The 16,567-nt window shown below is 42.4% G+C and overlaps 1 protein-coding gene across 2 annotated transcripts in view; it reads left to right on the top strand.

The window, feature by feature from the left end:
- The first annotated feature begins 1,385 nt into the window (after positions 1 to 1,385).
- Positions 1,386 to 16,567, top strand: part of HPCAL1 (hippocalcin like 1) — a 255,370-nt gene continuing 240,188 nt past the window's right edge. For both annotated transcript variants that reach the window (XM_073674162.1, XM_073674160.1), the window contains exon 1: positions 1,386 to 1,911. The gene's annotated coding sequence lies outside the window, so the exon portion shown is untranslated. The remainder of the gene's footprint in view (positions 1,912 to 16,567) is intronic.

Genomic DNA, 16,567 nt, shown 5'->3' with positions numbered 1-16,567 from the left:
ATGATGAGCTGCAAAAGGCCCATATTCTGTTACTGCAAGGAGTCCCTCTTCTGTCTGTGTCCACTCCTGGAAAAATGCCGAGTTTTTTTTTTCTGCAGGTTTTCGCATCAATATACAGAATACCGATCCTCTCTGATTATTGTGTTTTTTCATGCACTTTTACATTTCTTTGATACTTTTTTACTGCATTTGAAGCACTGTTTTGATGTGTTTTTTTTTAGTACAGAAAATCTTTGACCCTGCACTAAAAAATACAATTGTATTTATATATGTGTTTTTTTCACACTCCTCATAGAAGCCTAAAAAGAAAAAGATGCAGCAACAAAAAAAACTATCATGGTCCCTTTTTTTTAATAACGTCCCCCATCCTGATCCCTTTCTTTAATTGTCTCCCATCCTGTAATAATGTCTCCCTACCTGGCACTTTTCTTTAATATTGTCCCCCATCTTGTAACAATGTCACCCTCCTGGCCCCTTTCTTAATAATGTCCTACCTCTTGGCCCCTTTCTTTAATAATATTCCCCCTCCTACACCTTTATTGAATTATGTCCCCATCTTGCTCCCTGTCTTTAATAATGTCCCCCATCCTGTAATAATGCATCCCCCAACAACTTGCCCCTTTCTTTAATAATTTACCCCCTCCTGGTCCCTTTCTTTAATTATGACCCCTAACTTGGTCCCTTTTTTTAATAATGTCCCTCGTCCTCTAATAATCTACCCCCTCCTGGCTCCTTTCTTTAATAATGTCCCCTATCCTGTAAAAATGTCCCCCCTCCCGATTTCTTTAATTAGGTCCCTGATCCTGTAATAATGTCCCCCTTATCATTGTCACTTTCTTTAAAAATGTCCCCCGTCCTGTAATAATGTTTCCCTATCATTTTCCCTTTCTTTAATAATGTCTCCCATCCAGTAATAATGTCCCCCTATCATGGTCCCTCTTTTTAATACTGTCCGCTGTCTTGTAATAATATCCCCCGTCCTGTAATAATGTCCCCATCCTATAATAATGTCCCCCTTCCCGGCCCTTTTTCTCTAAAAACGTCCCCACTTTTGTGGGTTTGTACCCTTCTGCCAGCGATGCTACACCCCATCCAGGGCTGCCTGTCTCCTGTATACCGGCTCTCCCTGATTTTCCTGTACAAGCTGTAACGTGTGATATAATAAGTAACCGCTGCTTCTGTTGTTTAGGAAACAATGTGATACTTATTAGTAAATCGCTAGAGGGCGCCTTCCACGAGGAGCAACAGGCGCATTTCTTCGAGGACTGTATTAAATATCACTGTGAGTACATGGACCTCTGCCTCCAGCAGAAGCAACTCCCATCCTCCATCCACTCCCAGCAGCTCCACCTACTACTACTCAGTGGAATGCACCAAGCCTGATCTATAGCAGAGAAGCCCATTTACAAGAAGCAGGACATGTCTCCTGGCTGCTAATGTGCACTGGGGATCCAAGGCTGAGCTGATCTTATGTCATGTGCAAAAACATTAGGAGCTCTTTAATAGTCTACCAGGCGGTGCAGTAATTAAGAGCTTATTTCCTAATTCCAGGCTGCCCCCCTCCTGGCAGTGTGGTGTGCTCTATTGTAATATTACATTAGTGTGCTGCCTCCTTACTATGCACAGTGCCCCACTATGGTGATTGACAGCCGCTCAGTGCCAGTCTGCAGCCAGCCAGGGACAGGGCTCCCTCTCTGAACACCAGGGCTCTGTGAACTTTGTATCACTGTTATCATCACTAGTGTGACATTGTTGGATGCCTACGCCCCACATCTCATTTCCTCTTTCTGCCCACTGATGAGGATATTTGATCGATGTCTTGGGGCTGTCGGTACGGCTCACGCCTGCGGAAGCGACCCAGATACTAAGTAACTAGCAAGAAGTAACTTAGAGAAGAGGCGAAGACAGCTGGTAAGTGTTGTTCTTGCGGCTGAGCTTGCATGGATATAATAAATGTAGATTGTCAGCTCTTCTTCGCAGACGTCTACATATTCGCTGTTTCCTTTTCTGACTGTAAAGCGCCGGGGGAACAGGTCAGTGCTAAATGATTATAAGGACACTGGAAAGGGTTAACCAGACTAGTCCGTAACTGTTGGTTTTGGTGCTGCATTAATGTAGAAAGGGTTAACTGAGCACAAATAAATATATATATATATGGGGGGCTATTCTGTAGTTTGATTGATTTGGGATTTGTCATCCGGGAACCCACTTTGGTGTTATAGGGGGTAGAATAGTGTTGGTCTCAGTAAGATGAGCATCTGTATGTATTAGTGTTGCGAGAAAGGGTTAACCAGTCCACCCCGTAAGTGCTGCCCGTAGTGCTCACGACGGCATAGAAAAGGGTTAACAGAGCAGATTTTACATATCGGAGCTATTCTGTGGTTCACATATTTTTTGGGTGCGGATTTTACACACGGATTTTCTAGACTGAAAGTTTTTGCATCGAAGATTCGTGCATGTTGTTACGCACTTATTCGGACTACGTGCGGGTTCTTGATGCAGAAACAATGCCGATTAATCTGCAGATTCAGGGTCCCCGTTGAAATGAATGGGTGAGATCCGTACTGGAGCAGAACAGAAATTGATGTGATGTGGATAAAAAACAAACGCACCAAATGCCAATTTCCACTCAGTTTCTGCACTAAAACCAATACGTGCAGGAGATGAAGTTCTAATTCATCAACTTTGCCGGTACTGCAGAATCCTGCGTATTTTAGGTGCAGAAAATCCAAATATGCAACGTGTGAACCCAATCTTAGGATAGTCCACCTGTCGCTCACTGCTCGGAAACCACTTGAGTTTTACCGATGGTAGATGACAATTAGTATTGGTGGCGCAAGATGTCCTGGGCATCAATATGCACTTGTGATGTAATAAAGGGTTAATCTACTCCATAGGCTATTAAGGCAATGCTGAACTGTGACGGCAACTGAGAAAGTCCTATATGTTCAGGCTGTACCCTAGGGTTGCTTGAGGCTCATACCACCTATGGGTATCCTCTATGTGCTTGCAGGTGTGGGGTAGTAATACTAGTGGTAGTAGTAGTAGTAATATTAGTGGTGGTAGTAGTAATAATATTAGTGGTTTTGGTAGTAGTAGTAGTAGTAATAATACTAGGGGAGGTGGTGGTAGTACTAGTAATATTAATGGTGGTAGCAATAACACTAGTGATGGTGGTAGTAGTAATAATACTAATGGTAGTAGTAGTAATACTAGTGGTAGTAGTAGTAATACTAGTGGAGGTAGTAGTAGTAGTAATATTAGTGGAGGTGGTAGTAGTAGTAATTATAGTGGAGGTGGTGGTAGGAGTAGTAGTAATATTAGTGGTGGTGGTAGTAGTAATACTAGTGATGGTGGTGGTAGTAGAAATAGTAGTAGTAATACTAGTGGAGGTGGTAGTAGTAATACTAGTGGTGGTAGTAGTAATACTAGTGGAGGTGGTGGTAGTAGTAATAATATTAGTGGTGGTGGTAGTAGTGATACTAGTGGACATGGTGGTAGTAGTAATACTAGTGGAGATGGTGGTAGTAGTAATACTAGTGAAGGTCGTAGTAGTAATAGTGGTGGTAATAGTAATGTTATTGGTGGTAATAGTAATACTAGTTGTGGTTTTGGTAGCAATGTTAGTGATGGTAGTAATACTAGTGGTGGTGGTAGTAATAATACTAGTGAAGGTAGTAGTAATACTAATGATGGTGTTGGTGGTGGTAGTAATAATTCTAGTGGAGGTAGTAGTAGTAATACTAGTGATGGTGGTAGTAGTAATACTAGTGGAGGTAGTAAAAACCTAAAGAGATGAACTGGAATGTAAGTTGGTAAAAGTGCGACATGTAGGCGCATGTTCACACTGGCCACTAAACAGACCAGACTCGAGATAAAAACAAAGTGAGAAAATACCCTGCAGTAAATAAATTGTGTATGAAAATAATATAGGGTACTTGGTTAACATAACTCTGATAAAAAAATGTAAATGCCATCCCAGCACGTCACGGTGACCTTATTCCTAACCTGTAATATTAACCCCTTTATCACCTTGGGTTTTTCCCAAAACATTGCTTCCTCACAAAAAGAATCAGCTGTGATCCCATGCTGTCCTGTCTGTATACTCTTTTGCTTCCTCCCAGGAGCTGTGGTATGATCAGACCATGTTCCTGTACGGTCAGACACAGCCATTACACAGTACACAGCAGGGGCACATTTATAACATTATCTCAGCACAGGGACATTTTATTTAAACACATCCAATTGTGGAACTTATTATTATTCAAAGATCTATTGATCAAAATCAACTTTTGTTCGTGGGAAAACCCCCTTAAGCCTTCTCACACTCCCTATAAGGCCATGTTCACATGTCTGTGTCGCCCACACGTATTCTGTGTTTTTCTTGGATACAGCACGTACCATATAATCTATTGTGCTGTTCAAATGTCCGTGTTTTTTCACTGACTGTGTGTCCGTGAAACTCATGGAGACGTCCGTTTTTCTCCAGCAGCACGGATGTAAAGTACCAATACAAGTTTATGGGTCTGTGAGAAACACGTACAGCACACGGATGGCATCAGTGTACGGTCAGTGTGCTGTACGTGTTTAACACTGTAATGTATAGGAGAAGCTTCGTAATATATTTAGGGGGCTTTCACATTGCGTTTTGTTACAGTCTCGGTGGCCCCATTGAGACTTATGTTTGACCCCCCAGCAAAATGGGCACCGACGGGGCCGTAGACTATCATGGTGCCGACAGAGTGAACGTGCGCGGTGGTGCATCATTCTCGGGTATGTACGCCAACTGGAGGCGGATAGCTAGACCTACTAGACTGCATCTAAATTTCCGCCTCCAACAGCTGTATAAGCGCACGTTCACTCTGTCGGACCATTATAGTCTATGGACCTGTTGGTGCATACACCCGAATCCCCTCTTGCAGGGGGTTCGGACGTAAGCCCCAACGGGGCCACCAAGCATGTAACAAAACGCAATGTAGAAGCACCCTTATCCATCTGTGAAAAACACTGATGAAATAATGATGGTAAAAACGGACACATGAACCAAACACTGATGGCAGACTGGTCCAAAACACTGACACCAGTACCATTTTTTCCAGTATGTGTTTAAACACGGATGTGTGAATGAGGCCTTAGAAAAGATCCAAGTGTCACCTGTGCCAGCACAGGAAGTGTTAACTAGTCATACCTTTGCACCCAGCTAATGAAGGGTTATACAGCTCATTTACAGCTCATTTTGTTATTTAGTGTAGTGCGTAAGTAGTACAGAAGAGTAAGGTTAACTTGATTTTTGGTTGCCGGGTCCCATTCATTACTAAGAGTCCATCACACCCCCCCCCCCCCCTCACAGCTCGATATGTTCATGATTATCATACTCTCCTTCTAGGAGTCCGGGACGGACATATCATTGGTACAATGTGATTGCAACGGGGTCCATAAGTCTGGAGTCAATATCTCTGCCTGGCGCCTGCCCGCTTTACCTAGCCATCCAGTGTATATGTATGTCAGGAGTCCTTTCTATACCACATATGTGCTGGCTGTTTTGCACAGCTGGCATCTGTCAGTAACTGCTGTAGTTGGAGCTTGCCCTGATCGTGGCAGCTTAACCCCTCACATGCAGTGGTGAACTGCAGCATTGGCTTCTAAGCGGATAGATGGGGAAAGAGCCCTCTGTCACCCCTTTAGGATCCCTGCTACACGATCAGTCACCCAGTGGATTGTTTAATGGCAAGCAGGGAGCTTCTGTTGGTGGTCAATTTGGACCTTGGGGGTCACCTGATTTCTATGTACACCCCTGTGTGTACCTGAGCAGGTATGGTGCATACAGACAATGGTGTCTGTCCTTGAGAACCTATTTAGTCTGACTGTCACATAGATGCTAAAGCACCTTTAAAAATTTGCCAAAGCATACACAACATGTTTCTGAGATACATCTCATCTCAAAAAAGTTGGAGCCTGACTCTCTGTACGTCTCTGCATCTGGTGATGTGGCTAACCCTGTAAAGTAAGAAATCCAGACCTCCCAACTTTTGAAGAGGTACTTGTATGGAGCAAGGCCGTGCCCACTGGCCGGGAGTAAGTATAACTCATACATACCCTCCGGTCCCAGCTCAGAAACCAGCGAAACCCTGCAGTGCGTGTGTTGGGGGGATTCATAAGTCTACAGTCACACAGATTGACTGCAGACTTATCATTTTGGACGGAACAACAACTTTAAAAACAGATGAAACCTAGATCAAAAACGGACTTACAAAGGCTCGTTTTGCCATCCATTTTTTAATGGCTCCTTGTAGACTTTAATGGTCGAGTCTGATCCACAAAACAGATGAGAATAGGACGTGCTCGGAGTCTTAAGGATCGTGCTCGGAGTCTTAAGGATCGTGCTTGGAGTCTTAAGGATCGTGCTCGGATTCTTAAGGATCATGCTCGGAGTCATAAGGATCGTACTCTCGGATCAGCACACTGACGTCTACAACAGATGTGTGAATGGAGCCTTAATCTGATGTCCAGAAGAAGAGAAAATTGTCATAAAACCACAACCTTTATACACCCACATAGATAAAGAGTTTGTTCACACGTTGCATTTTTGCTGTGTTTTTACAGCTGGAAAAAAAAATGTGTTTTACAGTACCAGCAAAGTGAATGAGATATCTGAAATCTTGTGCTCCTGCTGCTTATTATTTTCCTTGCGGATTTGAATCATCTAAGCGTTTTTTTTTTTAAGCAAATTTGCAGAATATCAATTCTTTCAGCGTTATTCACCCAATGAAAATGCATCAAAACGCACTTAAAAAAGCGAGTATTTTATGCAGCTAACACAAAATCTGCTGCAAAAACTCAACGTGTGCACATAGCCTAAAGCGGTTTTCTATAGTCTGTTGCTTTGTAGCTGACTACAACTCCCATCATCATGGCTTATTTCATCATGGCTTGTTATGGAGAGTTTTAATTTTCATATCTTTCCAGACTGCGTATAGACCACCAGACTGAACGCAAGGGGCAGAAACGCTGCAGATAAAATCCACTGATGATTTTGTAGCGGAAATGTTTGTGGCAAAGCTGCGCATTTCAAAGAGTGAAATCGGCTTTAATATCGGTAGCATAGATTATCACTCTGCAGATCCCAATTCCCCATTGCCGGTCAATTTATTATTATTTTCCACAACGTGCCTTTAAGATTTCTTTAAAATCTCATTCGAAGATAGAGTTGCCACAATACTGTAAATGCAGCAGATGGAAAAAGCTTCACATATCCTCATGGGAAGATAAAACTTAGAGCTTACAATCTAAATTATGTGCATATACATATTCATTATTTAATTTATAGACTTCTATTCTTCATATAATGCTCTGAATGATTAAATACTGATTATGAGATCCAGTAACTTCCGCTTGAGACTTTTATTACCGCTTTGCTACTTAACCTTTGCCCTTCGGAGAATATTTTGTAGCCAGTGATTTGTGTCCTGCGCTTTTGTTAATATTTCACCCTTTATATGGATATCCAGGGTGCAGAAGGTGTTGGCTGTGAATAATAAGTCACTATTACATTACACACATGCATTGTGCTCATTCTTCACACAGAGAAGGTTCTGGAAGTGCAAGGGTTTCCGCTAAGGAAGAATTATCTGCGCTTGACCTTCTGCCTCCTGTATAGTGTACGGCTAATTACATAACCACATATGAAATAGAATATGTATGTAATCTGCCAGGGTACAGAAAAGGAAACCTTTTATAATAAAGTAGAATAATGGATTTTGCTAAGTTTTAGAATATATAAAAAAATGGATAAAAAAAGAAAATCCATTAATTTCATTCTAGATTTCTACAAAATGTCACAGCCAAGGTTTACCAGTAGGTCATTGCCCCGGACAAAATGTCACAGCCAAGGTTTACCAGTAGGACATTGCCCCAGACAAAATGTCACAGCCAAGGTTTACCAGTAGGACATTGCCCCAGACAAAATGTCACAGCCAAGGTTTACCAGTAGAACATTGCCCCAGACAAATGTCACAGCCAAGGTTTACCAGTAGGACATTGCCCCAGACAAAATGTCACAGCCAAGGTTTACCAGTAGGACATTGCCCCGGTGAGTCTGCTAGGCTTCGTACCCACCGTGTCTACTGGTAAAAGCTTCATAAGGGTTTAAGCAATTAACTGCAAATAATCATGGCTACAAAGCTGGTGACTCGTACTATGGATCAGGTGTGTAAAACGTAACCTAGTGGCTTCCTCTATAGAAAAATTTTATATCAGGAAATTAACTTAAAGGGGTTGTCTAGTGTCAGGCTACATGTCTGCAGTCATTCTATGTGACTGCAGACTTGTGAATCCTCACATTGCCGCCGGGAGCGACAGGCGTTTGACCACAATTATGTGATGTGCATACATGCAGTCACATGCCAACTAGATGTGTCTGGCCTCACTCAATGCAAGTGTATTAGCTGAGGCCAGACACGTCTAGTCGGAATGTGACCGGAAGTATACAAATCACATGACCGCCCACTCCCGACATCAGAGAATCCCTACAGAACGAGATGTGAGATTCACAAGTCTGCAGTCACATAGAATGACTGCAGACTTGTAGCCTGACACCAGACAACCCCTTTAAGTTAGTTGCCTGATATTAAACCTTTGTAGAAGAAGCCACTAGATTACATTTTTCACATCTGATCCATATTATAGCCTACTTGTAGCCTAAGGCCAGACAACCCCTTTTAATATAGTAAAGCCTACTCCTGCCCAGTGGTCAGTGCCATCACTTTTTCTTGTTTTTACTGAATATTTGCGAACTTTAGTTTTCAACTATTGAAAGTGGTGAGGAAAGGTAGAAAGTGAGGAGCAAAATAGGGCGAGCTCAAAAAAAGATACATGATCATGTTTTGGACCAATATGGCCAGGTAAGTTCAATTGTATGTATCTATGTTGTCTACTCGCTCGTGGATATAGAGTATTTGCCCCAAAGGTCCATTTAGGACATTGGTAGTCCAAGTATATTTCTATTATAGTAACCCTCTGTTTCTCAGAATATTTTTTTTGTGAGCTGGTCACTATAGTTTCTTTTTTTGTTTGTGGTTCTGTATGAGATGTTTCCTACTAGAAAAAGACACTCATGGGGGGTTGTTTAGCCCCCTAGCATTTGAAGGGAGGTCCAAGTGATGGTTTAAAGAAGAATTGGATATAAGGATTGGGTAAAAGAGGGTGTACTGATGCTATACATCTCTAGGGTCCTAATCGGTGAGAGAAATGGAAGGAAGAATTAAGGTTTTCGGAATAATATCCCCGGGCAATTGCTGGCCTTCAATAAAAGCGGATGAGCTCTGCTTAGATCCTATTAAAGGAACCATGTGGTATCCTGAAATAGGTTGTTGTCTCCTTTCAGAAAACTGCGGTTGTTAAAACAAATCTATTATTTCCCTTTCCCGGGTACAGAGTTTAGTAGTCTCTGCCACTTCTCTCGGTCTCCGCTGTTTGTCTGCATATCATGTTGACAGCACTGCAGCCAATCGCTGAGCCCAGCGGCTGTGCCTGTGTAGTTGGCATAAGCTGCTGAGCTCACTCATTGACTGCAGCGCTGTCAACGTTACTTAAGCACTGCAGACAGACAGAGACTGAGTTAGCATCAGAAAGGGTAAGTAATTGTTTTGTTAGAACTAACTATCGCAGATTATAGCCCATAGTTTTCTGAAAGGAGACGACCCCTTTAAAGCAATCTTGGATTCACTGCTTGATAGTGGTATAATTGATAAGGACTCATCTGCCCAGTATATTCTGAGTAACAACAAATGTCTCTCTCTATATAAGTAGCCATGTTAGTGCACGCCATGTATGTAGGTTGGTGTTACATTGTCTTCTAATATACAATAAAGAAGTCTTTTATAATGAGGTAGAATGAGTTTTTCTGTGGGTTGTGCTGATTCTAAAAGATCCCAAGCTCACATAAGTTCCACATTGTAGGATCCAGGGCTGTGGAGTGGGAGTCGTGGAGTTGTAGTCTGTGTCCATTTTGCTGGAGTTGGAAAATGGACCAACTCCAACTCCTAAAATATATATTAGATTGGGTGCAGCATGTGCTGTAAATGTTTTCATAAGAATTTAGGAAAGTTATGAAATGTCCTATAAATGTCTGTTCTGTTTCTGATCTAAGGATCTGGGCTTTTAGTTAAGATGAATCTGTGCTGCACTTTATGTACATGCTCAGTAGTGAGGCCGGGCTGTGGAGTCGGAGTTGGAGTCAGTCGGAAGTCAGGGAAATTGAGGAGTCGGAGTCGGTGGTTTGGCTTACCGACTCCACAGCCCTTGTAGGATCTACATGTGCCGGTAAAATTGTATATTCTTGTCCAAAATCTGAAGACATTTGGCCATTGTTTTCTGCACTGTGAAAGGTTTGATTACACTTGGACCTCCGAAGTTATTAAAAATTGCTTCTTCTTTACGAAGGATCATTGCATTTGACATTTCATATTCAGCCAAAATTTAAGACGTCTTCACTATAATCCACCCGAATCTTGAAAACAGAGCTACTGTGCAATTATTCTGTTGTAAACCTCCCCTCTTCTCCTTTGGGAACCGCTTGGCCCATCTGCTACATTGTAATGTTATGACGGAGGTGTCTTAACATGTCTTTTTCTGTTGGATTTCCTGGCATTGGCAGAAGAAGTAGAGACTATGACAAGCACGCTCCTGTTTTCACTTTGAGTAGGTGGCACCTTTCCTTTTAGTGTATAGCACCAGTAACAGGCACATTATCACTGCCTTCAGCTAAGACCTGAAAGAACGCAACAATACGTGTTTGTAATGGATCCTACTAATTCGTTTCTTTTCAATGGTTTCTTTATAGTAAGCCTTTTGTAAGGAGTTGCTTGGTCCTTGACAACAGGAATGGCTTTAGGCGGGTTTGTGTTCTGTACAGTGGCTTCTGGTGTAGCTGTTGGGCATGAGGAGTGGAATCAAGATCTTGGGTAAATTATGGCAGAGGTAAAAGGAAAGGTGCCTTAAACGGGTTATCTGGGACAATTTAATTATTTCACTACGGGCCAAGAACTAACAGGCAGTTGTCAACTACCTGCCTGTTGTGCCCGGTGCAGCTCTCTGTTGACACAGACAGTTTCTGCTGGTGATTCATCAGCTTCAGTTGATGTCCTGTTGATAGATCAGCAGCTTCTCTTCTGCTCTCATCTGTTGACAGAGCGTGACTACAGACATCATACTGATTGACAGCCGGCTCCCGGCTTCCTAACTGCGGGGAGCCGGCTGCCAATCAGCATGCCGTCTGCAGTCACGCCTGGTCGGCAGAGCAGCCCGGAAAAAGGAGTTGCTCTGTTAACATGAAACAGCAGAAGTGCCAGCAGGAGATTTCAGGCAGGTAGTAGCCTCTGTTACCAACTACCTGCCTGTTAGTTTTTAGGCCATAGTAAAAAAAATATAAAAGCGTCCTGGACAACCCCTTTTAAGCTTAGCTTTGCTTCACAACCCCATGTCAAGGGCCCGTGTGTGGCACGGATATCTACTGGCAGAACTACTACTATCGTACACCTTAAAAGAGGGTCTTCTGCCATGCGGGGCCCTAAAATAATTTTCTGAGAGATGAGGATAGTAATTGTAAAAGTTCCTTTAGAACTATGTAGAAAATCACCATTATCTTCCTAAATGCAAAGTTAAACGACTTTCTAAATATTCTACTTTTAAAAAATGTCTTCATCTAGCTGAGTGATCTGCAGAAATATTACAAATCCATCAGCACTCCTGCTCAGTAGTGATGGCTCTTTCTGCTCCTCCACCCTCTCCAATCTCTTAGCATTTGAGATGGCAGCATGGAGGGGGCAGATCACTGTTAAGATCTTCACAGTGTGAAGAGGAGAGAAAACTTGTATGGTCTGAAAGAAGACAGAAAAAGGCAATAGATAAGAACAAAAGCATATGAAAAGGAAATAAATACAGGATAGAAGCTGTGCTGATAGAAGTGCTAATGAAGATAGCACCATAGATACAGACCTCACATCCAGCCTGTATTACTGGAAGATACACTCTTATAGATTAGGTAAATTTCTTTTATTAACTAAAGGTAACCATTGAGATATGTAAAAAATATTTTTTTCTATAGCAAGGGTGTCCATTGCCTTTTTAAATGTCAAACTGACCATGCACTTTAGATTGCTGTCAGCAACATGCGTGTTTGGTTGACGGCTATTTCTTTGAACTCGCCATACACACGCACACAATGAGAATAAGAGAGTATTGTGCTGCCCAGTGGTGTAACTTAAAGGTAGTGGGCACCAATGCAAATTCTCCAACAGGGCCCCTAAATGTTATGGGTCTATAATAGCAGTGGTATTTTAATAGGGGCCAAAGGGACCATTTGCACCCCCTGCACCTATTATGATTATACCCTGGCGCCACCAGATACCTTTACCTTTCCCGAAAGTAAAAGTGTTGGTCACAGGGGCGGACATGCCAGTTGTACAACTTGTGCAGCAGCACAAGGGCCCAAGAGGTTAAGGTGCCTACTTCTACCCCCAAACATCAAGCAGCTTCTATCAGACACACAAAGGAGTGCATTGTGATGCAAAGGGTCCTTATAAAATTCTAGCACAGGGGCCATCTTCTTCCATTCGACATCTACCATTGTGTTGAAGTCGGGATACCCCCATACGCAGTAGATCAGTGGGTTCAACAGCAATTAATATAACGTCCACGGTTCCTTTTAGATCACTATAGGTCATCATTTCGCTATTTTATTTTGAACCCAGTCCTATACGGACATACAGAAATTTACCACGTAATGAAGGATATTTCTTTGAGAGTACTCAGACCAATGGATTGGATTTCACTTGACCTATACAAACTGAATGAAGAACGTATTCAGTTCTTCAACAACAAAGGGCAAATTAGGCATTACAACAGTTTTAATTAATGACTTGTCTGTGTAATTCAAGGCCTAGAAGGGTTCCCCTGTGAGGAATATACTTTTTGTAGCCACTTCTTTGTCCTGGCTAAAAATCGAGGTTCCTGAACTTGGATAACCCTTATCACGATGCCATATGAGCTTGGATGGTTTAGCCTTAATGACAAATAATCAGTTGTTCTTGCTTATTTCAATAGTGGATCAATCATGGGAAACCTGTCTATGAATAGCTGTGATAATGATGGGTTGCGGAGGGAATGGGATGCCAAGACTTGAATAGTTGAATGATTATTGCCAAAAACCCGACTAACAAACACCATAAGCCCCATAGTTTTGAGCCACATGAGCTAAATTCTCCAAATGTTCCATCATGCAAATAAATGGAGAGACTTGTTCCAATTAGACAAGTATGAATATGTAATGGCAAGGAAATTCTGCTCGTTTGGAGATGAGACACCCTCGCTTTCTCAGTACTTTCTGCTATTTTTTAAGTCCTTCTTATAGTACTTTACAAATTGCAGCATCTCGATTTTACATGTTCCGGCTCATAAAAATGGCTGTACTAGGTTTGCAAGTACAAGTCGTAAATTTAGTGCCAAGGACAGAAACTGGATTCATTCTGAAAGATAAAAAAAAGCCTGTTCTAAAACCTCAGACTTTCCTCATGCTCGGATCTGAACTTGTCCTTGGCAACAATGAACTTTGTATATCTAATGTCGACAATTTTGACTCTGGTGGGACTGTCACTGGGCTGCAAAAAATGAGTAGGAGTCATGCAAATTAGTTTCAAAATAGGTTGTTCGCAGGGTTTTGAAGGTGTTTCTTCTTTGGAATTGAAATATTGATCAGTATGAGAGCTGTAATTCATCCATGTGCTGGGCCATTTTAACCAATCGTCTCTTGTAGGGCACTAAAAATTTTACTTTTGATATCAGAATCTGTTGGCTAATTTTTAATCATCCTTCACTTCATCGTTATAAGACGCTTGGTGCACCTTGGATGCTGCTGAGCGGTTGGGTGCCCCATTCCATATGTCTTCAAGTTATCTCCATCTGTCTTGCTTGATTGACAGCACTTGCTCCACTGAAGCCAGCCTCGTCTCCACAGGAGCTAGCCTCGTCTCCACAGGAGCCAGCCTTGTCTCCACAGGAGCCAACCTTGTCTTCACAGGAGCCAGCCTTGTCTTCACAGGAGCCAGCCTTGTCTTCACAGGAGCCAGCCTCCACAGGAGCCAGCCTAGTCTCCACAGGAGCCAGCCTAGCCTCCACAGGAGTTAGCCTTGTCTCCACAGGAGCTAGCCTGGTCTCCACAGGAGCTAGCCTGGTCTCCACAGGAGCTAGCCTTGTCTGCACTGAAGCCAGCTTTGTCTCCACTGAAATGTCGTCTTGCGCAGTTCATAAGTGTACAGACGTAGAACAGATTGCAGAACAATGCCAGGATAAAGGCTTTTCTGTGCATGCGCAAGGACTTCTACGAACAGCGCATGCGCAAGTTTCAGTGGAACCAGCCATGGCGCCTGTGATTCCTGCTCTGTCAAACAAGCGAGACGGAGGGTGAGCCTGAAGACATCTACATGGGTAAGTGTACTGAGACGCCTGTCCACGGCCAAGGTGCGCTTCGCGCCTAATAGGCATATAGGAATAAAGAAAGATTTATTAAAAATAGGTCAAAATTTTTCAATATTTAAGGTATCTTTTATTTATCTTCTCAATGCACAGTCGCTACAAGTTGTGCTTGGTTTAAAGATTTTAGACATTTACTAGGCTGACACGAGACACGCCATGATGTCGGAGGACTTAGTAAATGCCAGAAGTGCCAAATATGGTGGCAAAAAAGTGAAGACTGCCTTGAAAGACCTGGACGGGATGCCATAGTAGGGCCACCGCACAAAATATTTTGCTTGACCCTAGCTATTTTGTATGCTGCTCAATAGGTCGAATTTAGGATTGGAAACTCCAAATATTTGTCAAAGTGCCAAAGCTGAACATTTCCTCTCCTGGGAAGGGAAGGCTTAACAATGGCGCTGTTTACACATGTGTTTGGCTGTGCCTGTTACCAAGAACATTTATACTCTTTGAACCACCCCCCATGGAGTATTTGTGACCCAAAATAGTTGAATGGCAAAGATTGATCACTTGGATCAATTGCATTCATGGCACCTTAGCAACGGTATTGCCAAATAGTTTAGCCTTTATGACAAATAATAATCCCTTTTTTTTGGTCCATATGAAAAATAGAACAAACATGGGAAACCGGTCTATGCATTACTACCATAATGACTCCGATGGGGTTTTTGGGCAATAATCATTTACATCTCGGCATGCACTTCATAGACACAATAAGGTCCATTATGATTATGAGCCACATGAGCTAAATTCTCCAAACTTTCCAACATGCAAATAAGTGAAAAGAGCTGGTCCAATTAAGCAAGTGTGAATGCATAATGATAAGGAAATTCTGCTAAACTGGAGATGAGATGCCATTGTTGGCCCCGGCCCCGATGCACTTATGTAGTCCTACTTGAGAAAACTGTAGTACTTTAAAAATTGCAGCATCAACCTGTAGATTTTACACGTGCAAAGTCATAAAAACCAAGGAAATGAGCCAGAACATAAGTTGGTAAAAGAGCAATGTGTAGGCTCACGTTCACTCTGTGGCCATTTTACAGACAAAACCTAAGATAGAAACAAAATGAGCAAATACCCTGTAGTAAATAGTAATATTGCATGTAAATAACATACAATACTTGGTTAACACTATTTTGATCAAAAAAGCTTAAAAGCCATCCCACCACGACAAGGTGTACCCAATCGGGACAGTCTAGTATTAAACCTCACCTTGTATAAACCGACCTCAATATAGATGGGTAAAGCAGGACAGGGGCCCGACTGTTCAGACACCTGCTAATCGGAAGCTATATAAATGAAATACCGAGCTCAAAAAGGGGGAGCCACACCCCTGTTTGTACAAAGTCTAAGAAACTACAGCAAAGCCAAAGAAATGAGCCGGAGCAGTTAATAAATATGGCTATGACAGCTGGACCAGGGCAGTCTTCACTTCTGTAGCACCTCTGGCATTTACTAGACCCCACAATATCATCACAGATGTCATTACGGTCTAGTAAATGCCTTAAAGGGATCCTGTCAGCTCCTAATCAGTGTCGAATTCAAGCAAAATACCTCCTTGGGGACTGCATGCTGAAAAAAATCACACCTTTCATGTTAAAAACAACGGGCACATTTTTAATTTTTATTCCCATATGCTAATTAGGTGATCGGTGCACTTTGGGCGTGGTCAAGCGACTCAGTACACCTTGCCATATATGTGTTTTCAAGCTATATGTCCCTCTGTCTCTCTTGATTGACAGCTGGTTTCACAGGCGCCATCGCTGGCTCATGCACAGTGGTTCTGCAGCCTGTTCTATGCCGCTACACGTATGAATCGCGCAGGCATGTGATCACCATTGGCCAATCAGCTGAGAGCGAATAAGTAATTTACATATAGTTGGAGCTCACTAAGTGTTTTCCATAAGAACTTTTAGTAAATGCAGAACATTAAAGACCTCTGTCATAATGATGGATCATTTTCTGGAGGAAATGGTTGTGTGCAGTTCGGGGTCAGCGTTTACATTCTTGGAAAATGTCTTACTTCCTAATTGATGAT

The sequence above is a fragment of the Phyllobates terribilis genome, unplaced genomic scaffold (assembly GCF_046119375.1).
Source record: "Phyllobates terribilis strain yellow unplaced genomic scaffold, ASM4611937v1 Scaffold_3__8_contigs__length_932513732, whole genome shotgun sequence".
NCBI classification, from domain to species: domain Eukaryota; kingdom Metazoa; phylum Chordata; class Amphibia; order Anura; family Dendrobatidae; genus Phyllobates; species Phyllobates terribilis.
This window is presented reverse-complemented; position numbering and strand designations above follow the sequence as displayed.